The sequence below is a fragment of the Loxodonta africana genome, chromosome 4, assembly GCF_030014295.1.
Source record: "Loxodonta africana isolate mLoxAfr1 chromosome 4, mLoxAfr1.hap2, whole genome shotgun sequence".
Classification (NCBI taxonomy): Eukaryota; Metazoa; Chordata; class Mammalia; order Proboscidea; family Elephantidae; genus Loxodonta; species Loxodonta africana.
Window position 1 is genome coordinate 22,575,438 of NC_087345.1, and position 25,835 is coordinate 22,601,272.

A 25,835-nucleotide genomic window follows, 5' to 3' on the forward strand; every position below is an offset into this window, starting at 1 on the left:
TACCCTATAAACATTGTCAATTGATGTAATGAGACCCACAATTACCAAACAATACTGTATTTGCTCACGTCTCATGATGAGGCAGATATGTTGGGGCCCTGGTACCCTGGAAGCCAGAACAAACACTCCCAGCTCAGAGCAAGTTGCTGCTCTGTGTACATCCCCAGTGCCACAGGCCACAGGGCCTCCGTCTCATTCCCCAGAGCCCTTGGGTTGAGTATGACTAGATGGAGCTCAGAAGACCACAAATCATGTCATCACTCATTGGTGCAGTTATGACCCACCCCATTGGGCAGGACTGGTCAGTCCCACAGGGTCAAGGAATGTGGAGAGGGGAGGCCACCTAACATAAGTTTGTACAGATGGTTGGCCACAGAATCAGAGACGGTGGGGGCTAAGACGGCTTATAGTCTTATGGACAGAGAAGCTGAGGGCTAGAGGGGCAAGGAGCCTCACCAAGGTGTCACAGCTTGCCAGATAAAGTGCTCAAAGGAAGAAAAAGGGAAGAGGATGCTACACTAACATTTATAGAGCACCTGCTGAATACTGCACATTCCTTTAGGCAATGTTTAAGGACTGCTAGACTTTTTTAGACTCTGTACGAGGCACCTAACATGGATTTTGGCACTGAATCTATGTAACACTCCCGCATGGCAGGTATTAATGTCTACACAGAAGAGGAAACTAAAGACCATGCAGGCCAAATGACTGGCCCAAGGAGGTGCTGGTTCTTCTCTTTCTCAATGTCCTTTGCCAGCTCCTCTTCCTCTACCAGGCCAAAAAACATTGGTCGCTAGGTTCCCTTACCTTCTTCCTACAGCAGCCTTTTCCAACAGAACTGTCTGCAATGACGAGAATGTTCTCTATCTGTGCTGTCCAGGAAGACAGCCACTAGCCACATATAGCTATTGAACACTTGAACTGCAGCCAATACAGCCAAGGTACTAAATTTTTAATTTTATTTCATTTTAATGAACTTATATTTTAACAGCAATCTGCAGCTAATGGCTACTGTACTGGCTAGCATAGCTCTCCACGCTCTTCATAGATAATTTCATCAATACTCAGGGCTTCATTTTCCATCTGTACCCTGATTGCTCCCCAAATTCCATCTCCACCCAGATATATCCAACTGTTCACTTACCATCTCTTTTTATCCAAAGCACCTTAAATGCAAAAACCAAAAACCAAACCCAGTGCCACCGAGTCGATTCCAACTCATAGCAACCCTATAGGACAGAGTAGGACTGCCCCACAGAGTTTCCAAGGAGAGCCTGGCAAATTCAAACTGCCAACCCTTTGGTTAGCAGCCGTAGCACTTAACCACTATGCCACCAGGGTTTGCCCTTAAATACAACTAGTCTAAAATGAGACCCACGACATTCTTCCCTAAACCCCATTCTCCTCCACTCTACCGTCTTTGGCAGGGAATATCACCTTCATTCACCCAGCTGCTAGGTCCCCTTATACATCCTCCCCTTCTTTCCCCCACCCACTGTTATCAAATACTTCACCATGGTCTGTTAAATTCCATCTTCAAAATCTGTCCAATATAGCAGCACTATTCACAACTTTATTCACAACGGCCAAAGATGGAAACAACCCAAATGTCCCTCGGTGGGTGAATGGACACACACAATGTGGTATATCCATACAATGGAATATTATTTAGCCATAGAAAGGAATGAATGTACAGGCTACAACATGGACGAACTTTGAAAACATTATGATACATGGAAGAAGTCAGACACAAAAAGCCAAATATTATATGATTCCGTTTACATCAAATATCCAGGTAGGCGAATCCATACAGACAGAAATCAGATTAGTATTTGCCAAGGGCTTGGGAGGAGGTGAGGAGTGGCTGCTAATTGGTCTGGGGTTCCCATATGTGGTGATGAAAACGCCGTGGAACTAGATAGTGGTAATGGTTGTACAACATGGCGAATGTTCTGAATTGTTAACTTTAAAACGGTAAAGTTTATCTTATGTGTATTTTCTCACAATAAAAAAAAAAATCCATACAATTCTCCATCTCCAGTGCCAATCCCTTAGTTCAAGCCACCTTCATCTGTCACCTTCAATAGTCTCCGAACTGGGCTACCCACATTTGCTCAGGTTATTTCCATTCCATCCACCACGTAACAGCCAGAGTGATCTTTGCGAAGTGCAAATCCAGGTAGCTCTTCCCATTCTATAACTCCCCAGTGGCTTCGTTTGCGCTCAGGACAAAGACCAGAATCCTTGGGTCTTTCTCTCCCTCTCTGGCCACTCTCCCTCTTCAACCCTGGTCTCTTACTGCCCCAGACCACATTATTCAATCCCTCAAACATACTACACAACATTTGTACTCTTTTCCTTTGCCCAGAACCCACCCCTGTCCCATTCCTTAGCCTTAATTTTACTCCTTCTTCAGAGATTCGCTTGAAAGTCCCTGCCTCGGGGAAGCCTTCCCAGGACTCCCAAGACCCTGTGCCATATGCCCTAGAGTGTTATGCTCCTTTCTAGCGCTAACCGCAGCTCTGTACCTTTGTGAGACTGCAAAAGTCCATGAAGATAAAACTTGGGTTTTGATCACTGCTATGTCCCGGTGCCCAGCACCAAAAAGAAAAAGCCAACCGAACACATTGCTGTTGAGCTAATTCTGACTCACAGAAGCCCCATGTGTTGCAGCGTAGAACTGTTCCATAAGGTTTTCTTGACTGTAATCTTTACTGAAGCAGATTGCCGGGCCTTTCTTCTGTGGCACCGCTGGTAGGTTCAAACAGCTAACCTTTTTAGGTTAGGTTAGTAGTTAAGCATAAACCATTTGTACCACCCAGGGACCTGGTGCCCAGCACAGCATTGGCAAATTATTCACCTCAATTAACACTTGCTAAGTAGATGAATAAATGAAATGCCAGAGTCTACTGTTACTGGCAGAGCTTGGATTTGAACTCCAAATTGTCTGACTTCAAGGCTCATGCTCAGGAGTAATTAATTACACAGCAGTAATTAACGAATTAAAGAAAAACAAAAAAACCTATTGCCATCGAGTCGATTCTGACTCATAGCGGCCCTATAGGACAGAGTAGAACTGCCCCATAGGGTTTCCAAAGAGCAGATGGTGGATTTGAACTGCCAACCTTTTAGTTAGCAGCTGTAGAGCCCCAGTGGGTGCTAACCAAAAAGTTGGCGATTCGAATCCACCAGCTGCTCCCTGGAAATCCTGTGGGGCAGTCCTACTCTGTCCTATAGGGCCGCTATGAGTCAGAATCGACTCGACGGCAATGGGTTTTTAATTAATGAATACAGGAAAGGGGAAAGAGCACTCACTCTATGTTAAGTGCTGTGCCAACCAGTTTACGTCCGTTCTCACATGGATGCCTTCCAAGCACCTGTGAGATAGGTACTACTTTCTACCCGTGTATAGATGGCAGGGAAGTCCACAGCTCTAAAGTGTAAGTACATGGGTTCCAATGCTAGTGGTGCCACATATGAGCTGTGTGACCTTGGGCAAGCTGTCAGTGCCTCTTTTCCCTCATCTTCAAAATGGGAATTACAGGTTTAAGGCAATATTAAATAAAATATATGTGTAAAACAATTAGAACAATCTTTTTGTTTTTTTTAACACTAGGTCCTCAGTAGCCAGTTGCCATGGAGTCCATTCCTACTCCTGGAGGCCTCACTGTATCAGAGTAGAACTGTGTTCCATAGGGCTTTCAATGGCTGAATTTTCGGAAGTAGATCGCCAGCCCTTTCTTCCGAGACAACTCTGGGTGGACTTGAACCTCCAACGGTTTGGTTAGCAGCTCAGTGCTCTACCCATTTGCACCACCCGGGGACGCCAAAACCAAACCCATTGCTGTCAAGTCGATTCCAACTTGTAGCGTCCCAAGTGCTCAGTAAATGTTCAGCTATTCCCAGATTTCCATAAATCCAGCCCCTCTCTCCTCCCTGCCTCCTACCGTCTTCCCAGGGATGAGCCAGGCCTCATCACTAACAGTCAAAAAGCTCCCCAACCATGCCGAATGTTTAAACCATTTCCTGACAGTTTTTAAATTTGCAAATTAGAAATGTCAACACTCGACTTGAAGGAGCCAGATAAGGATGGGGCAAGCAGTCCACCGGGCCCTGGGCTTTAATAAAAGAAAAATAACCAAGAATATAAATTTTCTATAAAGCACCTGATGTACAATTTCCAAATGACCGCTCTGTGCATTTCTCTCCTTCCTGTGCACTGCAGCTGAATTACCTGTCTCCGAAAATCTCGGCCCCACAGTGTACACTCGTTTCCTCACAAAGCTGCGTACAGTTTTAGCATTTGCTCGGGGGTTAATTGTGGAGAGTACAATACATGGCAAGAGACAGTTTATCATATTGGGTCGACTTGCCCCTCATTTTTCCAGCTGACAGTTTTATTTATTTTGTCACAGGGACAAGTTTGACAAGGGGGGAGGCATTCAAGGGCTTTGCAGTCCAGCCTATCTGCACCCATCCTCCATCTTTGCACAAGATTCCTGGGAGGACAAACCCATGCAATGTCTCTTGGGCAATCTGGGCACAGAAACGGAGCAATCTACTACAGCAACAATTCAGTGAATGTTTCAGGGGTAGGGGGCTATCAATTCCATGGTACAATGAAAATATGGAGGATCTCCCCAAGTCACTGCTCCTCACGGCACCTCTTACGCTGGTCCTCCTGGGAGTTCTTGGGAAGCACGGTAGATCCCATTAATGACACTAATTCTTCACTCCTGCCTGAGTAGCAGAAATGGATTGAACCCATCCAGCAGTACCATGGAAGAAAGGCCTGGTGATCTGCTTCCATAAAAATGGTAGCCAAGAAAACTCTATGGAGAAGTTCTACTCTGTAACACATAGGTTGGCCATGAGTTGGAATCAACTGAACAGCCCCCGGTTTGGTTTGGTTTTTGCCTCTCCTCTCACTCTTTGCCATGTGACTTTGTAGTTCTTCCCACTAAAGGGGCAGAGCTTATTTCTCTACCCCTTGACTTGGGTTTGACCGTGTGATCGCTTTAACCCAAGAATGAGATACTTGTTCCAGCCTAAACCTTGGAGAGGCTGCCTTCATGTCCAAGGGCTGACGTAACGAAATAACACAAAGTGGCTGGCTTTGAAGAACAGAAATGTATTGCCCTGTGGTTCTGGAGGCTAGAAGTCCAAATCAGGGTATCAGCAGTGTCAATTCCTTCCTTCTTAGGGTTCTGAGAAAAGAACTGTTCCATGATACTCTCCAAGATTCCGACAGCTGCAGCAATCCTTGGCGTTCCTTTGCTGTTTGTAGATGGATCTTTACACGGTGTCTTCTCCGGGTGTGACTCTGTTTCTGTCTGTTCTTCCCTTTTATAAGCTACCACTCAGAAGGGATTAGGGTTAAGATCCATCCTAGCCTGGTCTGACCTCATTTAATACAACTGATACCAAAGGAAAAACCCTATTGCCAAACAAGGTCACATTCATAGGGACACAGGTTATGACTTTAACCTATCTTTTTGGGGAACACAACGGAATCCATAACACAGGCCTTGCACATTTTCCCTCGCCTTCTTGAACCTCTGCTATCACCATGAGAAGGGCATCCCCAGGGGGCTGCAGCTCTCTCAGCTGGGCCCCAAAATGAACATAAGTGGGGCAAATCCAACCACAAACCACAGCAAGAAGCCAAGTCCTGCTGGATCTGTAGCTTGAGGCACAGCTGCCCAGCCAAGCCCAGAAGATTTCAGCTGCCCCCACCCAATCCACAGATATGTGAGCAATTATAATAGTTGTTTTAAGTCACTGAATTTTGGGGCGATTTGTCATTCACCAGTCCCGGGTAGTGTAACTGGTTAAGTGCTCAGCTATTAACTGAAAGGTTGGCAGTTCAAATCCACGCGGAGGCACCTCAGAAGAAAGGCCTGGTGGCCTACTTCCTAAAGATCACAGTCATTGAAACCCTATGGTGCACAGTTCTACTCAGACACACTTGGGGTCACCATAAGTCAGAATTTAAATGATGGCAACTGGTTTAACGGTTTGGTTATACAGCAATGATTAACCAATATGGGAAAGGAGAAAGAGCACCCACTCTGTGCCAAGCACTGTGCCAAGCGTTTTGCATATATTGTCACATTTACACCTTCCAAACCTCTGGGGGATAGGTACTATTTATACCCATTGTACAGATAAGCAAACTGAGGCTTCAAGAGTGACTTGTTCGGTCACACAGGGACAGGTTCTGCTAGAAGTTCTTTACATGTATTAATTCCATTAACCCTAAGAGGTAGACAATGTTATTTTAAAGATGAGGAAACAGGAATCGAAAGGTTAAGAGGCTTGTCCAAGGTCAAGCTGCCAAGGAATGGCAAAAGCGAGACTCCAGGGCCTAACTTCAGTGGGAATAAAGGCACGAGAGCCTAGTTTGGAGAAGAGTGGTCCAGAACACCCAGTGGAACAGTGGGAGTTGTGGCTGGGAGAGGTGAGGCTTCACAGATCAGTGAATCTCAACTAGGGATGGGGGAGGGGATCAGAAAATCATCTCCAGTTTTTTTTTTTTTTAAGCATTTTGCTGTGCTTTAGGTAAAAGTTTATACAGCAAATTAGTTTCCCATTCAACAATTCATACACAGTTTGTTCCTTGACATTGGTTGCTGTCCCTGTAATGTGTCAGCACTCTCCCCATTTCCACCCTGCCCTCCCCTCTCCATCCTCCTCCAGTTTCCCTGCCCCTCCTGGCCTTCTCATTTTTGCTTTTGGACAAAGGTTGCCCCTTTGTCTCCTACAGTTGATTGTTCTAAGGAGCACATTCCTCATGGGTGTTGTTTATTTTATAAGCCAGTCTATTATTTGGCTGAAAGGTGACCTCTGGGACTGGCTTCAGTTCCAGGTTAAGAGTGTCTTAGGGCAGTAGTCTTAGAGGTTTCTCCAATCTCTATCAGTCCAGTGAGCCTGGTCTTTTTTTTCAATTTTTATTGTGCTTTAAGTGAAAGTTTACAAATCAAGTCAGTCTCTCATACAAAATTTTATATACACCCTGCTATATACTCCTAAATGCTCTCCCCCTAATGAGACAGCACACTCCTTCCCTCTGCTCTCTATTTTCGTGTCCATTCAGCCAGCTTCTGACTCCCTCTGCTCTCTCATCCCCTCTCCAGACAGGAGATGCCCGCATAGTCTCATGTGTCTACTTGATCCAAGAAGGTCATTCTTCACAAGTATCATCTTCTATCCCATAGTCCAGACCAGCCCCTGTCTGAAGAGTTGGCTTTGGGAATGGTTCCTGTCTTGGGCTAAGAAAAGGTCTGGGAACCATGACCTCTGGGGTCCTTCTAGTATCAATCAGACCATTAAGTCTGGTCTTGTTACGAGAATTTGGGGTCTGCATCCCACTACTCTCCTGCTCCCGCAGGGGTTCTCTGTTGTGTTCCCTGTAAGGGCAGTCATCGGTTGTAGCCGGGCACCATCTAGTTCTTCTGGTCTCAGGCTGATGTAGTCTCTGGTTTAGGTGGTCTGAGTCTGATCTTCTTTTATGAATTTGAGTTTTGTTCTACATTTTTCTCCGATTCTAAATGGGACTTTCTATTGTGTCCTTGGTCAGAGTGGTCAGTATCGGTAGCTGGGCACCATCTAGTTCTTGTCTCAGGCTAGAGGAGGCTGTGGTTCGCGTGGGGTGAGGAGTAGTGGTTACTAAACGTTTGGTGTCAGGAGAAGGGGCCCAATCAGAGCAATGGGGCAGTATACACTCTTTTGAGTCCCCCCACCCTACTGAGTGAACAGCTGAAAACAGCTAGAATCCCAGGGATACTATTGTGGTTGTACAGCTTACACACTGAACTGTTCTAGAGGGTGCCATTCACACAGACTACACCGTGACCGGTACCCTCTAGAGTTATGCAGTGCACAACATGGCCAACTGTACTCCATGGCCCAGATTGAGATGCCTCCTAAGGCTGGTGAATCAAACCAGCTCCTTGCCTATATCACTCCAAGATCTGCTGATCAATTATCAGAGTATTGCAGCAAAACAGCAGAGGCCCGGGTCACACCAGCCTCAGTTCACACCAACCTGGGTTTGTATACTGGATCGGCCACCTCATTATGCCTCTCTCTCCTCATGTGCAAAATGGACAATAATAATACCTTCCCTGTGGGGTGGCTGTGAAGTCTGCTTAGCTCAGGCATGTGAACAATGCCTGGAGCACAGCCAGCATTTGGGACGTAGTAGCTACATGATGAATAAGGGCTGAAGTGGGAGGGGAAGCCCGATCTAGGCCCTCCTAGCCAGGGAAGAGGCTGGGCCATCCATCAAGGCTGGCCATGGCAGTGAAAAAGCGCCTGTCTCCAACGAGTGCCACAGCACCATTCATCAGCGCTCCCCAAACCTGCAGAAAAACTGGGCATGCATTATTCCTGGAAGCCCCCGGAGAGCCCAAGCCAGCAAGTTGTTCACAAAATACTTCATCTTCCGGGGTGCTGTGTGGGACACTGGAGCTGCTTTCAAAGGCAATTTTGAACAGATCTGTCTTGATTCTGCATTTTAAAGAGACAGGGTGCAGTGACAAGGCCGGAACTCCTGAGAGGGTATTTGTCTTGAGCGGAGACTGTGTCTTCACAGAGACAATTCCCCAAGCTGCAGTTCTCACCGGTCCCTCTCCTCCTGCTCAAGAGACTATGGAAAGATTGCACTATGGAAACACGTTCTTCCCAGCAGACGGGACATGGACCATTAGAATGAAATCTGGTTGCCATCAATTCTGGGTTTTTTGGACATAAATTCCAAAGACTTCCAGGCACTTCATCGGGTCCCCTTTGTTGGTGTCACTTACTTCTGATTTGCATATGGGGTATGAAGGTGGGAAAGGAGGGCTCCTCACTGGCATCCTTACAGTTAGTTTCTAGTGTAATGGGTTGGCTTGTGCCCCCTAAAAAGATATATTCAAGCCCTAACCCCTGGTACATGTGAGTGTGACCTTACTTGGAAATAAGGTCTTTGAAGATGTTATTGGCTAAGACAAGGTCCTGCTAGACTGAAAACCAAAAAACTCGCTGCCATCAAGTTGATTCCAACTCATAGTGACCCTGTAGGACAAAGTAGATATAACTGCCGTGTAGGGTCCCCAAGGGTGGATTTGAACTGCTGACCTTTTTGTTAGCAGCTGAGCTCTTAACCACTGTGCCACCAGGGCTCCTACTGGATTAAGGTGGGCCTTAAATCCAAGGACGGGTGTGTTTGTAAGAGAAAAGGAGGAGACTGGGATACAGAGACACACAGATGGAAGAAGGATATGGGAATTCAGAGGCAGAAACTGGAGTGAGGCAGCGATTCCCTATCCTTATATTCCTTCTTATTTTATTTATTATGCTACTCCTTGACGTCGACAACAATTCTCAGACTCTAAGGGTTTCTAAGTTCAAGAATTTCTCTCCAGTTTGGAGACTAAGGTTGGGGGCCATCTTTGTGTTATGTCAACGTGACAGAAGCAACCACTAATTATTGGCCCCATCATGTTGGAATTTTTTTAAAGGATATTTGAACACCAGGACATCGGCTCAAGATCAAGCCCTATCCTTTAAATTGAATACATGTAGCATCATGGGAAAACGTACTGCTCTGCCTTTATTTTTGTCTCCTTTTGCCACAGACTGCTGAAACCTTGGGCAGGGGCCAGGCCGATGTGGAAGCCAGCAATTGGGCCGTCCCTGTATTGAATATCCCCCATCCCCTCACTTGGGAACGCTGGTGACTTGAGAGGTGTCTATTTCCCGTAATTACTGAATGTTAATGTAATCACTGAAGCAGGGAGCCAGCTGGAAAAGATGGAGCCTGACATCCCGAAAAGACAGACAGCTAAATAAGTCATACGGCTCGCAGACAGCCTGGCTGCTGGGGTTATGTAATCACCTCTTCTTGGCTTCTTTTTGGTCGGTTGGTCTGTTTTTTTTCCTGGTTTGGCCTTTTTTTTTTTTTTTTTTTGCTTTTGCTTTCTGAGGCTGAGCTGCCACAATAGGCAGAGAAAATATTGGACATGAAAGGGAACCCATTTGGGAGCACGGTACAGACAGCCACTTCATCTGTCTCCAGGCTCAGCATCAAACCCCAGATTTCCATGGGAGTCAGGATGCACCACAAGGGTCTTGGCATCGCGTGGCTCTGCACGTGACCATGGGCATCTGCCTGGCACATGTGGGCAGGAAGCAGGGACAGCCTTTCCCACATAACTGGTTGCTCCTTGACAAACTTGGTTAACACATTTTAATTTGACCAGGGCCTTTTCAAACAGTGCTGCTTAGGGAGGCAGGAAGTAATCTATTTTCTGCCAATCCATTTTCCTCCAGGCACCAGATCTACCCCTAAGAACCAGTGAAAGGAGATTAGCTTGAGCATATGCCAGCAGTAAACTGGGGAAAGACCACACACTCAGGTAACACTAGTGCGGGGGTGAGTCTTTCTACATGCTCTGTGCTTCCTTAAATAACAGCAGTAGCCAAGAACATGGTGATACTGACCATCTACCATGTATCAGACACAACCTTGGAATGCATGCATCATCTCACAGAATCTTCAGACTGTAGGAAGTAGATCCTCTTATGATTCTTATTTTAGAGAGGAGGAGACTCAGGCTTAGAAAGGTTAAGTTCAGGGAAACGGTCTCCCATGCAAATGGGCAGAAACTTCACTGTACTGGCTCAGCAAAGAAAAACATGGGGGAGTGGAGTCATTCTGACTCATAGCGATACCATGTGTGTCACAGCAGAACTGTGCTTCACAGGGTTTTCAATGGCTGATTTTTCACAAGTGGATCACCAGGCCTTCCAAGATGCTTCTGGACGGAATCAAACCTCCCACCTTGTGGTTAGCAGCTGAGCTTGTTAACAGTTTGCACCACCCAGGACCTCTGAACAAAAGCAAAGACAGATACAAATAAGGACTCAGCATTTCCCAAACCTGCCTGCATATAAGACTTACCTAGTGGTTTTGTTGTTGCTGTGTGCCATCAGGTCGATTCTGACTCACAGCGACCCTATATGACAGAGTAGAACTTCCCCAAAGGGTTTTCCAGGCTGTAAATCTTTACAGGAGCAGATTGCCAGGTCTTTTCTCCCACAGAGCCACTGGTAGGTTTACCTACTCAATCAGAAACTGTAGTGGGGAGGCCTGGCAAGCTGTATTTTGTTCAATGAGTGCCCCAGGTGATCTTATCATCAGGCATGGTTGAGTGTTTATTTCATACATTTACAGTTGATCTTCATTATTTGCGGGTTCCCTATTTGCAAATTTCACCTATTCGTTAATATTTATTTGTACCCCCAAAATCAATATGTGCGGTGCTTTCATGGTCATTTGTGGACACATGAAGAGGGGTGAAAAATTGGAGTTGCCTGACGCGCATGTTCCCGGTTGAGGTAGAAAAAGACGACGTTCTGCCTTCTTGTCTCAGCTCTCATACTGTAAACAAGTGTCCTTTTCCTGGTCTACTTAGGGACACAGCTTTTGCATTTTTGTGATTTTTGTTGGTGACTTCACTGTTTAAAATGACTCCCAAGCATAGTACTGAAGTGCTATCTAGTTTCCTAAGTGCAAGAAGGCAGTGATACGCCTTATAGAGAAAATACAGGTGTTAGATAAGTTTTGTTCAGGCATAAATTATAGTGCCGTTGACCATGAGTTCAATGTAATGCATCAATGACAGATAATAAATAAAACCCCTTTGCCGTTCAGTCAATTCCGACTCACGGTGACCCATGTGTTATAGAGTAGAGCTGAGCTTCATATAGGGTTTTCATGGCTGTAATCTTTACAGAAGCAGATTGCCAGGCCTTCCTTCTGCAGTGCCTCTGGGTGGGTTCAAACCACCAGCATTTCGGTTAGTAGCTGAGCACAAAGTGTTTGCACCACCGAGGGACCTATATATTAAATAAAGTGTCTTTAAACAGAAACACACATAAAACAATGTTATGTACCGATTGGTCAACAAAAATGTGACCAGAGGCTCACAGGAACCTAGCTCTGTATTTCCCCTAGGAGCAATGGTTCCTTATTCGCTAACTCAGTTTTCACAGAGACCTTACAGAACATAACTACCGCGAATGATGAGAATCGACTATATGATTAAGTAAGTTAGTATATATAAGAGGAACTCTGGTGGCACAATGGTTAAGTGCTCAGCAGCTAACTGAGAGACCGGTGGCTCGAACCCACCCAGCAACTGTGCAGGAGAAGACCTGACAATCTGCTCCCATCAAGATTACAGCCTAGAAAACCCTATGGGCAGTTCTACTCTGTCACATGGGGTCGCTATGAGTAGAAATCAACTCGATGGCACCCAGTAACAATAGTATATACAAAGAACTGAGTGGGCTCATAGAGTTTGCTGCCATAGTATTAGTGATAACTATTATGACTATCATCTTTTTTGCAGGTGATTGCCCACTCTTTCAATCACTGGGCCCACTCCTTGGACACTGGGAAGACGGGAGTCTCAGGTCTGCTGCTCCTCAGAGGCTCCCAGTCTCCAGAAGGGGGCTCCTCTCCCCACCATGAGAGTGAGTCCTGGATTGAAAGATAGAGGCAAAGCCAGGTTCCAACACTAGAGGGAATGAGTCTGGGGGATGGAATGTGGTGCCACTCCTGGGGAAGCTTCTAGGCCCTTTGCTTCCATAGTGTTTCCCTAATTTCCTTCATTACAGTCTTAACAACCATCAAACCACCATGTTACTTAAATATCATTGAAAAGGAGTCACTCTTGGAGAATGTGCTCACTGGGTACCATTACATCCCTCCTCCCCAGCCATTGATGAGGAATGACATCAAGGATATTATACATGAAGAAAACAAAAGGTCATTAAAAGTTAGGAGAGAAAGAAAATACCTAAATGGACATCAGAAGAGACTCTGAAACTTGCTCTTGAAAGTCAAGTAGCTAAGGCAAAAGGAAAAAATGATGAAGTAAAAGAACTGTACAGAAGATTCAAAGGGCGGGTCGAGAAGACAAAGTAAAGTATTATGATGACATGTGCAAAGACGTGGAGATAGAAAACCAAAAGGAAAGAACACGCTCAGCATTTTTCAAGCTGAAAGAACTGAAGAAAAAATTTAAGCCTCGAGTTGCAATAGTGGATTCTACGGGGAAAACATTAAATGACGCAGGAAGCATCAAAAGAAGATGGAAGGAATACACGGTCACTATACCAAAAAAAAAATCTGTTGAAATTCAACCATATCAAGAGGTAACATATGATCAAGAACTGATGGTACTGAAGCAAGAAGTCCAAGCTGTACTGAAGGCATTGGCAAAAAACAAGGCTCTGGGAAATGACGGAATACCAACTGAGATGTTTCAACAAACGTATGCAGCGCTGGAAGTACTCGCTTGTCTACGCCAAGAAATTTGGAAGACAGCTACGTGGCCACCTGACTGGAAGAGGTCCATATTTATGCCTTTTCCCAAGAAAGATGATCCAACAGAATGTGGAAATTATCAAACAATGTCATTAATATCACATGCAAGCAAAATTTTGCTGAAGATCTTTCAAAAGTGGCTGCAACAGTACATTGACAGGGAACTGCCAGAAATTCAAGCCAAATTTAGAAGAGGAAATGGAACCAGGAATATCACTGCTGGTGTCTGATGGATCCTGGCTGAAAGCAGAGAATACCAGAAAGATGTTTACCTGCGTTTTATTGACTATGCTAAGGCATTCGACTCAGTGGATCATAACAAATTATGGATAACATTGCGGAGAATGGGAATTCCAGAACACTCAATTGTGCTCATGAGGAATCTGTACATGGATCAAGGGGCAGCCCTTCAAACAGAACAAGGGGCTACCGTGTGGTTTAAAGTCAGGAAAGGTGTGTATCAGGGTTGTATCCTTTCACCATACCTATTCAATCTGTATGCTAAGCAAATAATATGAGAAGCTGGACTATATGAAGAACGGGGCATCAGGATTGGAGGAAGACTTACTAACAACCTGCATTATACAGATGACACAACCTTGCTTGCTGAAAGTGAAGAGAACTTGAAGCACTTAAACTGATGAAGATCAAAGACCACAGCCTTCAGTACGGATTACACCTCAATATAAAGAAAACAAAAATCCTCACAACTGGACCAATTAGCAACATCACGATAAACGGAGAAAAGATTGAAGTTGTCAAGGATTTCATTTTACTTGGATCCACAATCAACACCCATGGAAGCAGCAGTCAAGAAATCAAATAACACATCGCATTGGGCAAATAAGCTGCAAAAGACCTCTTTAAGGTGTTGAAAAACAAAGATGTCACCTTGAGGACCAAGGTGAGCCTGACCAAAGCCATGGTGTTTTCAACTGCCTCATATGCATGCAAAAGCTGGACGATGAATAAGGAAAACCAAAGAAGAATGACACCTTTGAAATGTGGTGTTGGCGAAGAATATTGAATATACCATGGACTGCCAAAAGAAAGAATATTTCTGTCTTGGAAGAAGTGCAGCCAGAATGCTCCTTAGAGGCAAGGATGTTGAGACTGTCTCACATGCTTTGGATGTATTATCAGGAGGGATCAGTCCCTGGAGAAGGAAATCATGCTTGGTAAAACAGAGGGTCAGTGAAAAAGAGGAAGACCCTCAACCAGGTGGATTGACGTAGTGGCGGCAACAGTGGGTTCAAGCATAGTGACAATGGTGACGATGGTGCAGGACCAGGCAGTGTTTCGTTCTGTTGCGCATAGGGTTGCTATGAGTCAGAAACAACTCCATGATACCTAACAACAACAACTCCAGCTAGCTGTGCTTCCATTTAAATATAACTGGTTCTAAACACACAAGCCATCTACTCCATCTGGTGCTCAAGCAAAGAAACAGCCACCAGTTCCAACAATGGAGGATAAACTGGCTGTGGTGGACTTGTTTAGAGAACTTATGTCTATGTATTACAGTTACTGTGCACTGTAAGAGACTTTTCAGAGTCATTTTGACTCTCATTTAATGCACTGATGTTAGACTTAATTCCCGCCCCCGGCCCCCCGTGCTCCCACCACATGCAAGATGGAACGCCACTGTACCTTGTTCAGAGTCATACAGAACTTAACCCCAGGTCTGTGGTCTCCCCAGTTCAGAGCTCTTAATCGCTGTTTTACTGATTCTTGTGCTCTTGTTAGCTGCCGTTGAGTTGGCACTGGACTCATGGGGACCCCATGCACAATGGAACGAAACGCTGCCTGGGGTCCTGTGCCTTTGATTTCTTTTGATGCCTTCGATTCCCATGATTGGTTGTGGAAGGGACCACAGTGATCCATGGAATTTTTATTCACTGACTTTTGGAAGTAGGTCACCAGGCCTTTCTTCCTAGTGCATCTTAGTCTGGAAGCTTCACTGAAACATGCTCAGTATCTTAGCAACACACAACCAGTGACAGATGGGTGATGGCTGCATATGAGGTGTACTGGTTGGAAATAGAACCTGGGTCTTCTGCATAGGCGAGAATTCTACCACTGAACCACCAGTACCACCAGTACTGATTCTTAGAAGATGCCTATAAGCCAAACCAAACTGCTCCTTACGAATTACACACAGCTCCATGGAACTTCCTGTAAAATAAGTCCTGTGCTCTGTGTTTAGACCCTTTGTGTAAAATGTAAACAACCACTTAACCTCCTTTCTGCTCCCCATCCTTAATTTAGTGGTCTCCTAAGCTGCTGTTCCATGCACTCGTTTTAAAGTGGGGCCAAGCAGCATGAGAATGGCGTCCAGATGCGGAACCCTGGAATGCAAGACCCAGAAGCAGGAAATGAAGAGACATTTACGAATGCCCTGGGGTGCATGTGAACACTGCACATGGGCTGTGGCGACACGAACGCAGCCAGAGTCAGCCCAGGCAACCAACATGTTTACTTTTCAAGTGATGGGCTCGGCTCCCAGGCAGAGAAGAGACCATCCTAGGAATTTACCTTCACGTTGGAAGACGCCCGCCTGTCCTGCCTGTGAGCTTGGAGACTATAAATCTTTCTCTGGGAACAAGCTTGTGCTGTTGAGCATCTGTGTTATCTAATCTCTGTGGGGACAGGCCCATGGTCATGCTGAAATTGCTCTGAAAATGACTCTCTCGCAGTGGCGCGTATCAACACTGGGCTCCAGTGAACAAACCTGGGCCTCGCATGCATTCGGCCACCCAGTATGGTGTGGCATCTGTCACTGCTCTATGAGTCAGGCTCTCTTTTCCCTGTGTGCATCCACCCTTAGCCCCAGCCCAATGCCACACCAAATATTCCACTCAAGGTGTAATAAATGAAATGTAATGAAAATGTGTGCCATTGATACAAAAGCAGCAGAATCAAGCAACGGAATAAATATGGAGCCTGCTTAAACCCCCTGCTGTATGTTCTCAGAGCCTCCTGGGCTTTCTTTTACAGCATTTACCACAATTATGTAATTAAGTAGTTGTGTGGTGGCACAATGTTTAAGTGCTCGGCTGCTAACCGAATGGTTGGCAGTTCAAACCCACCAGCGGCTCTGCGGGAGAAAAGACCTGGCAATCTGCTCTCATAAAGATTACAGCCTAAGAAATTCTATTGGGCACTTCTACTCTGTCCTATATGGTCGCTATGAGTCTCAATAGACTTGATGGCACAAAACAACAATAACAGATAAAGAGAACAAAATAGTTTAGAAAAAACCCCACATATATATGTCAATTTAGTATTGAACAGAAGTGGCATGACAAAATAGTGTTGCCTATTCAAATCAAGGGGTTGGAACAAACAGTTTTCCTTATCGAAAAAAATTAGATCCCTACCTCACACTACATACAAAAATAAGTTCCAAATGGATTAAAAGCTCAAACGTGAAACTGAAACACAAATTTCAAAACGATTATAGGACAGCATCTGTTACGGATTGAATTGTGTCCCCCAAAATATGTATCAATTTGGCTAGTCCATGATTCCCAGTACTGTGTGATTGTCCACCATTTTGTCCCTAATGTGATTTTCCTATGTGTTGTGAACGCAATCACTATGTTAATGAGATGGATTATCAGCAGTTATGTTGATGAGATCTACAAGGCTAGATTGTATCTTAAGCCAATCGCTTTTGAGATACAAAAGAGAGAAGCTAGCAGAGAAACATGGGGACCTCATACCACCAAGAAGGCAGCAGCAAGAGTAGAGCATACCCTTTGGACCCAGGGTCCCTGCACCTGAGAGGTTCCTTAACCAGGGGAAGATTGATGGCAACGACCTTCCCTTTGGAGCCGACAGAGAGAGAAAGCCTTCCCCTGAAGATGATGCCCTGAATTTGGACTTGTAGTCAGCTGTACTGTGAAAGAATAGATTTCTCCTTGTTGAAGCCACCCACTTGTGGTATTTTCTGTTACAGCAGCACTAGATGAATAAGATGGAATTTTTTTTTTATGATTTTAGGTCTTAATCAAGACAAGAAACTTATAATCATAAAGGTAAAGATGGATAAATTTGACTATAGTGAAATTCCAAACTTCTGTGTGACAAAAAGCCTCATGAACAAAACTAAACAACAAGTAAAACATTGGGCAAAGGCATTTGCAAAATACATAAGAGAAAAATCAGTCCCCAAGTTATATCAAGAACTCCCACCAACAAATAAAAGGCAAGCAATCCAATACGGGAAAAAAAAAAAATGAGTAAAGAACTTGAACAGGAATTTTACTGAATAGGAGACCCAACTGTTCAGAAAGCATGGAAAACTGCTCAATGCACTCCTGATGAGAGATATGGAGATGAAAACAACTATGAGATATCATTCCACACCCAATTAGATTGGAAAAAAATTAAGAGGTGTAATAATACCAAGCATTGGCGAGAATGAGGAGAAACAAGAGCTCTCATGTGTTGCTGGTGTGAATCAGTGCAAACATTTTGGAAAACAAGTTGGCACTGGCCAGGCAAGCTGAAAACACGTACACCCTGTGATCCAGCAATTCTACTCTGGAAATAGCTCCAACAGGAGCTCAAGGAGAGGCTCAGGAGACTGATCAATACCGCTTTGCCTGTGCGAGCAAAGGTAAGGAGCTGACAGAACGGCATGTGGCAACCAAAATGAACGAAGGAACTCTAAACGTTTCAACATGCAGCTATTTGAAAAACAAGACTAGGTGAAAAAACTGAGTTGCACCTTATGCCGAAGGAAATAAGTCAGTCACAAAAGGACAAATATTGTATGATCCCAGTTATATGAAAAATCGAGAATAGGCCAAGTGTGTATAGAGATCATGACAAAGGCAGAAAATACTGACATTGTCAAGGATTTCATTTTACCTCAATCCACAATCAATGCCCATGGAAGCAGCAGTTGAGAAATCAAAGTGATGTATTGCATTAGGCAAATCTGCTGCAAAAGACCTCTTTAAAGTGTTAAAAAGCAAAGATGTCACTTTGAGGGCTATGGTGCACCTGACCCAAGCCATGGTGTTTTCAATCACCTCATATGCACGCAAAAGCTGGACAATGAATAAGGAAGACCGAAGAATTGATGCCTTTAAATTATGGTGTTGGCAAAGAATACTGGATATATCATAGATTGCCAGAAGAATGAACAAGTCCGTCTTGGAAGAAGTATAGCCAGATGCTCCTTGGAAGCAAGAATGGCAAGACTTCATCTCATGTAGTTTGGACACGCTATCAGGAGGGACCAGTCCCTGGAGAAGGGCATCATGCTTGGTAAGGTGAAGGGTGAGCAAAAAAGAGGAAGACCTTTGATGAGATGGATTGACACAGTGGCTGCAACAATGGGCTCAAACATAACAACTATTGAGAGGATGGCTCAAGACCTGGCAGCATTTTGTTCTGTTGTATGGAGGGTCACTATGAGCAGACCCTACCGACAGGATCTAACGATAACATAGAGACCAAAGTTTATTAGTGATTACAAGGGATAGGTAGGAGGTAGCGGGAAAGGAAGACACAATGCTTAGGGGACACAGCTTCTGTTAAAGCAATGGAAAAATTCAGGAATGGTTTAAAAAGATCATGAATGTAACTAATGTCACAGAACTGTCCACGTGAAGATTGTAGACATGGTAAATGCTCTGTTACCTACATACTTACCACAATAAAAAAAAACTTGAATTGCAGAATATCACCCACAGCTTGACGTTATAGATGTAAATCTAACACAAAAAAGACCGTATATGATTTACGAGCATACACAGAGAACAGGCTCTAAAGACAGATTGCAAGACTATACCCCAAATTTCAGGTAAGGACTGCCTTGAGGCAAGTAGGAAGGACGAGGGGGTGGCTAACAAGAGGGATATCAGTTTTAGCTAAAAGGCTTTTTCTTCTTCGATTTTGAGAAAATCATGCAAATGTGAGAAATTATTAACTGCTGCTAATTTTGGTGGGTGGTTTTATATTCTCTGAATTTTTTAATTATTGAAAAGAGCAGTAATCCCAAAGCAGATAAAATTCAAATTCATCATGGGAAAAAATCATCTATGTCATTATTTATTTTGGGTTCATCTCCCTCGAGGGTGAGGCTTAGGTCTATCTTGTTATTCATCACAAATCCAGAGCTCAGCGGGTGCCTGGCCACAGTATGTTGTTATTGTTGGGTGCTGTTGAGTCGATTCCCACTCATAACGACCCCAGGTGGCAGAGCAGAACTGTCCCATAGGGTTTCCTAGGCTGCAATCTTTATAGGGCCCTGGTGGCGCAGTGGTGAAGTGCTTGGATACTAACTTAAAGGTTGGCAGTTTGAACCCATCGGCTGCTCTGTGGGAGAAAGATGTGGCAGTCTGCTTCTATAAAGATTTACAGCCTTGGAAACCCTATAGGGCAGTTCTACTCTGTGCTATAGGGTCACTATGTGTTGGAATTGACCCGACGCAACTGGTTTGGATTTTTGGGTTTTGAATTTTTATGAAATTAGATCTTCGGGTCTTTCTCTCACAGAGCCACTGGGTGGGTTCGAACTACCAACCTTTCAGTTAACAGCCAAGAGCTTAATCATTGTGGCACCAGGGCTCCTGGCCAAAGTATACAGCTGCTGAAGAAATACATTACCTCATTCAGTCCTCACAATGTTCCTGGACATTTCCCCGTAGTACAGATGAGAAAACTGCGGGCTAGAAAGGTTAAATGACTTTCCAAAGCTAGCGAGCTTTGAACTCAGGCATAACTCTGCAGACACAGAAGTAGGAGGAGGGGAAGAAGGTGGGACAGAGTGTATGAGCTGCAGCAGGCAATGAGGAAAGACAGAAGGATGGTGGGCTGGGTTGTAAAGGGTTTGAAATGCAAGAGATGGGTGTGGCATGTTCGCTTTTTCCTGTGGGCCCCAGGCTCTGGGCCCAGGGACCTCCCAGGTCTGGGCAAGGTGGTGCCATGGGGCAGATATTACAGGGCTCACACTCCAGCTGGAGTCAAGAGAAGCAAACTGGGAAAATGTGCTTGTCCTGGGCAGATCTGTACCTTCACGGCTCCCTCGGCAGTGGGACAAGGCCACAGGTGCCAACACAGAGCACCCTGGCCCTGGGTCCCATCACCTCCAGGCATCCTTCTGGCCCAGCCTCTAGAGCATCACACCATGCTCCGAGTGTCTCTGGTCGCCACCCCTTTGCCCCACACGTGGTTTCTGTGCTGCTTTCTGTCAATTATTCTCTGTGCTTTGGTTCCCTCATGTGAAAAACTGGGAACTTTGGGGACAGTAGGTGGGGAGCGGAGGTGGCTGGTAATGGACAGGACCTGGACTGAGGGAAGTGACCCGGGCTGGTCCCTGCTGGGGAGTGGGGTGCAGACTCTGGAGTCCATTGACATACACAGAAAGGTCTTCTGACTGCGTAGGTGGCAACGCCCACCCGGGCAGGAAGGTACTTACAATTGGGAAAGTGCTTGGACATGGTTGGTGCAGACAGTGAGCCTCAAACGGTACACAGCGCAGGCGCCCAATAAACATGTTTATTTAATGAAACTAATTTGGAGCTGCTGGGTAAGGTGCAAGCAACACGGGTGAATGCCTAGAGGGTTTGGGGGGAGGGAATGGAGGTCAAGGCCATAGCCAAATAGCCTAGACCACAGTGTTAACAGTGAACCTAAATGCCAAACCGGGGGCAAGGGTGGTTCAATGGTAGATGTCTTGCTTTTCATGCAGGAGACCTGGGTTTGATTCCCAGCCAATGCATATGAAGCACAGCCACCACTCTGTTATTAGAGGCTTGTGTGTTGCTATGATGCTGAATAGGTTTTAGGGGAGCTTCCAGACTAAGAAAGACTAGGAAGAAAGGCCTGGCAATCTAGTTCCAAAAAAATCAGCCTAAGAAATCCCTATGGATCACAACAGTCTGATCTCCTCGTGCATGGGGTCACTATGCATCAGGAGCCCATTCCAGGCAGCCAACAACAACAATAAATACCAAACCAGGAAACCAAGACAGAAGCCCTGACTCAGTCGACATGCAAGTGGGTGCTTAGGGCTCTGACTAGGTGAGGACAACAGCAGCATTTCTAGATGCCACCTGCTGATGAAGGCAGAGGTGGGCTGCCATAGCCAGAGACTAGGCTGGGCCAGGTCTGCAGGCGGGTGTGCTCAGAACCCCATAGAGAAGTCTTCAAAGCACGGGGCCGCCCATGGACACAATGGTAAGAGCCAAAGTGAACCATGGTGAAACCCTAGGACTCCCTCCCCCTGAGGTCCTCTGGGCTGACTGCAGGGCTGCAGCTCGCTCTGCTGGGAGTCACCAGGCCATCCTGGAGGAAGCCCCTGAAGATGATAATAATGACAATATCTATCACTTCCTGACAGTTCACTCTGTGCCAGGCATTGTCCTAAATACCTGACATGCATGAACCTCCTTCAACAGCACAACAACCCTATAAGGATGCCATTATTATATTTTGCAAAGGAGGAAACCAAGGCACAAAGAGGTGAAGAACACAGCTGGGATGTGACCCCTCCCCATAATTTGGCTCTAAAATCTATAAATCTATACTTCTAACCAAAAAAAAAAAGAAAACCAAACCCGTTGCCATTGAGTTGATACCAACTCAGCCAGGCTAAAAAACTGCTCACATTTGAACAGCACTTTAATGTTTACAAAAGCACATCTGCCGTTGTGTCCTCATTTGAGCCTCAAGTGGTCTTAATGCAGCAATGCAGTGCCCACCAGTACCAGGTCCCACCGGTACCGGGTAGCCGGGAACAGAAGGGACAGAGAATTTGGTGGTAGGAGGAAGTACTAAGCTGAGAGGATGCAGACTTCCCTAATGGAAACACAGTGTCTCTATAATTCATGGCTTGACCTTGTCTGTGACCTTGTCTTGTACTACTCTGTGACCTTGGTAAAGTTGATTATCCTCTCTGAGCCTTAGTGTCCTCCTTTAAAAATTGAGCCAAGAAGGGCCACCTCCAAGAACTACTAGAAGAATCATGAGAGATGACATGTATGAATTGCCTGGAGAAACCCATTTCCGGGGTTAGTTGTGGGGCTTCAAGAAGCACCTGTGTGGAAGCGCTTTGCAAGAGGGCTTGATAGAGCAATGGTGATGAGCCTGGGTTTGGAATCAGGTAGCCCTGGGTGGGAATCCAAGCCTCGCTACTTACTAGCTGTCTAACCTTGAGAAAGTGAATATACATGTCTGCCCCTTGGTTTTATCACTCACTCAGCAAACATTTATTGAGAACCTACTATGACCCAGGCACTGTGACAGGTGTTAGTCCGTAAAATGGGGTACAACGTAGCAAGGATTAAATGACATCACCACTAAGAAGGGCTTCTTGCGGCACCTGGCCATCATCAGGGCAACTGCCAGTTACTTGGAATCCTTTGTCTCCTGCCCTGTCACAGCAGCAGTGAGATGAGCTGAAGGGAGGTTTTTGGAAGCCTTTGGTTTCCATTTCCCAGGCTCTCCCTGGCACCCCTCCCCCACCCCAATGGGAAATGAAACCCAGAGGTTGTCTTCCCTGCCCTGCTCACAGTTCCCACTAGAAAGTACAGAGCGAGTCTTCCTGTGACCTCATTAGAAAACCACAAAAGGTCTATTTTTAAGACAAGGGGCGATGATTGCATTTTGTAGGGCAGGAGCTCCCATCCCTGCCCCATCACCTATAGGGCCTCTCAGGGAAGCTTTCCCTCTGTGTCGCTTACATACAAATCCCCTGCTTCCTCAACCGCTGCAGAGGGGCCCCGAGATGGCCAGACCTTCTCACTTGCTCCTTTCTTCACCTCACAAACTGTTCTTGCTCTGGGGACCTTAGCCTGCAGGAACCAAACCACTTCACAGTTTCTCACCCGGCTTCCACCTCAGGCCTCTTAGCATCCTGTCCACCATGAGGTCTGTGCTGAGACTTTTACGGGGAGGCAGAACTTCCCTGAGTCCCACTTGTTCTGATACCCTAAAAAACAAAAACAAAACCAAAACCTACCTTTTCTCTATTAACATAGCCTACACTCTTCATTTTAGTAAACATGTATTAAGTGCCTACTGTGTACGTGACACTGGGCTTGGCTTATCAATGGACATGATTTCTGTCTTCATAGAGCTTATAGTCTTGTAGCAGACATGACTTGCAAATTTAGATGACAGCTACAGAGGAAGAAAACACAGGGTTCAGTGAGCCAGAAGAATGGACAGATGAAATTTGGACCTAGTGGTAAAAAATGGCCCCTGTGATCTGATGCCACTGAGGCTGGATGAACTCCCAAAACTATTGCACTGAGGAAATCTTGAAACCTTAAACCAGAAATATTCATTGAAGTATTATTTAAACCAAAGTTTAGCTCAACTAGTCAACAATGTCTGCCTTGAGCATTCTGCTCTTTTGAAGAACTATCTATATGGGATCAAACCGACAACAGTAACTTGAAAGGTTAAATAGGAAGCTTGGGGCAGTGAGTTTCCGTTAATGGGGGAGGAACAACTCCAGAAAAGGAGAGTGAGAATGGTTGTACAACTTAAAGAATATAATCAATGTCACTGAATTGTGTATGTAGAAATTGTTGAATTGGTGTTTCTGCTGTGTATATGTTCAATAAATAAAATAAATTCCTTAAAAAAAAATGGCCCCTCTGAGAAAGTGACGTTTACATTGAAAGATAAGCAGCGACTAGACGGGCAAAGAAAGAGCTTGACCCAAATGTGAAACAGAAAGGCCGGTGTGGCCAGAGAAGAATGAATGAGGGGCAGAGCAGTGAGAGATGAGGCCTGGAGGCAGGCAGGGGCTGGATAATATAGCAACTAGTGGGTCATGGTAAGGGGCCATTTACTTCATACAATAGCCCTACTGCTTGCCACAGCCACTTGCCTTAAAGGAGCCCAGATCAGAACCTCAGGAACAGTTAGAAGGTTCCTGCCAAGGAAGGGGAGAAAAAGGTCAAAGCATCAGCCTCTACTTCCGGGGAAGGAGCTCCCAATCTCACAGGCTTGGGGAATGGGAAACCCAAAGAAGCTAACCAAGGTGGGGACCTCTGCCATGAATCCCTGGAAGGCAGAGATGCCCAAGGTAAAAGGGCTTCTTTTCATGGCTGGCATTTATTGAACTGTGTGATATGCGTTGTATTGGGCCAGGGGTGTAGCAGGGTTAAGGAAAACCCAGCAGCAATCTCTAAATTACTCCCCCATCCCCCCAATTCAAGCACCAAGAGGCAATCTCTAAGCTGCACCCCCTACCCCAATTTAAAGATGAATAGTTGGGTCAAGCTCTCTTTTCTCACTGAGCCTTTGCTCATATCGATCCCTCTGAGTGGATCCTCTCTTCTCCTCTTTCTTTGCCTGTCTAGTCGCTGCTTGTCTTTCAATGTTAACATCACTTTCTCAGAGGGGCCATTTTTTTTTTAAGAATTTATTTTATTTATTGAACATATACACAGCAGAAACATACACCAATTCAACAATTTCTACGTACACAATTCAGTGACATTGATTATATTCTTTAAGTTGTTCAACCATTCTCACTCTCCTTTTCTGGAGTTGTTCCTCCCCCATTAACGGAAACTCACTGCCCCAAGCTTCCTATTTAACCCTTCAAGTTACTGGATTTGGCGAATCTGTAGGTGCTGAGCAGAAAAAGAGGGCAAAATATTGAATGACGTAGGAAGCATCAAAAGAAGGTGGAAGGAAGAAGAAGCGCCTTACAAAAGGTGGCAAAAAAGGAGCCAAGAAGAAAGTGGTTGATCCATTTTCTAAGAAAGATCGGTGTGATGTGAAAGCACCAGTTAGGTCAATATAAGAAATATTGGGAAAACACTAGTCACAAGGACTCAAGGAACTAAAATACATCTGATGGCCTTAAGGGTTGTGTTTTCGAAGCGAGCCTTGCTGACCTGCAGAACGATGAAGCTGCATTTAGAAAATTCACGCTAATTACTGAGGATGTTCAGGGCAAAAACTGCCTGACCAACTTCCATGGCACGGATCTTACCCGTGACAGAATGTGCTCCTTGGTCAAAAAATGGCAACCATGATTGAAGTGCATGTTGATGTCAAGACTACCAACGGTTATTTGCTTAGTCTGTTCTGTGCTGGTTTTACTAAAAAACACAATGACCAGGTTCGGAAGACCTCTTATGCTCAGCACCAACAGATTCGCCAAATCCAGAAGAAAATGATGGAAATTATGACCCCAGAGGTACGGACAAATGATGCGAAAGAAGTGGTCAATAAATTGATTCCACACAGCACTGGGAAAGGCATAGAAAAGGCTTGCAAATCTATTTATCCTCTCCATGACGTGTTCGATAGAAATGTAAAAATGCTAAAGAAGCCTAAGTTTGAATTGGGAAAATTCATCGAGCTTCATGGTGAAGGTAGTAGTTCTGAAAAAGCAACCGGAGATGAGACGGGTGCTACAGTTGAACGAGCTGATGGCTATGAGCCCCCAGTTCAAGAATCTGTTTAAAAT

At 45.2% G+C, this 25,835-nt stretch overlaps 1 protein-coding gene and 1 pseudogene across 1 annotated transcript in view; one reads left to right on the top strand and one right to left on the bottom strand.

Annotated features, from left to right (window-relative positions):
- Positions 1–25,835, bottom strand: part of ABTB3 (ankyrin repeat and BTB domain containing 3) — a 369,910-nt gene that overhangs the window by 249,086 nt on the left and 94,989 nt on the right. The gene's annotated exons all lie outside the window — the stretch shown is intronic.
- Positions 24,429–25,832, top strand: LOC104846935 (small ribosomal subunit protein eS1-like; annotated as a pseudogene).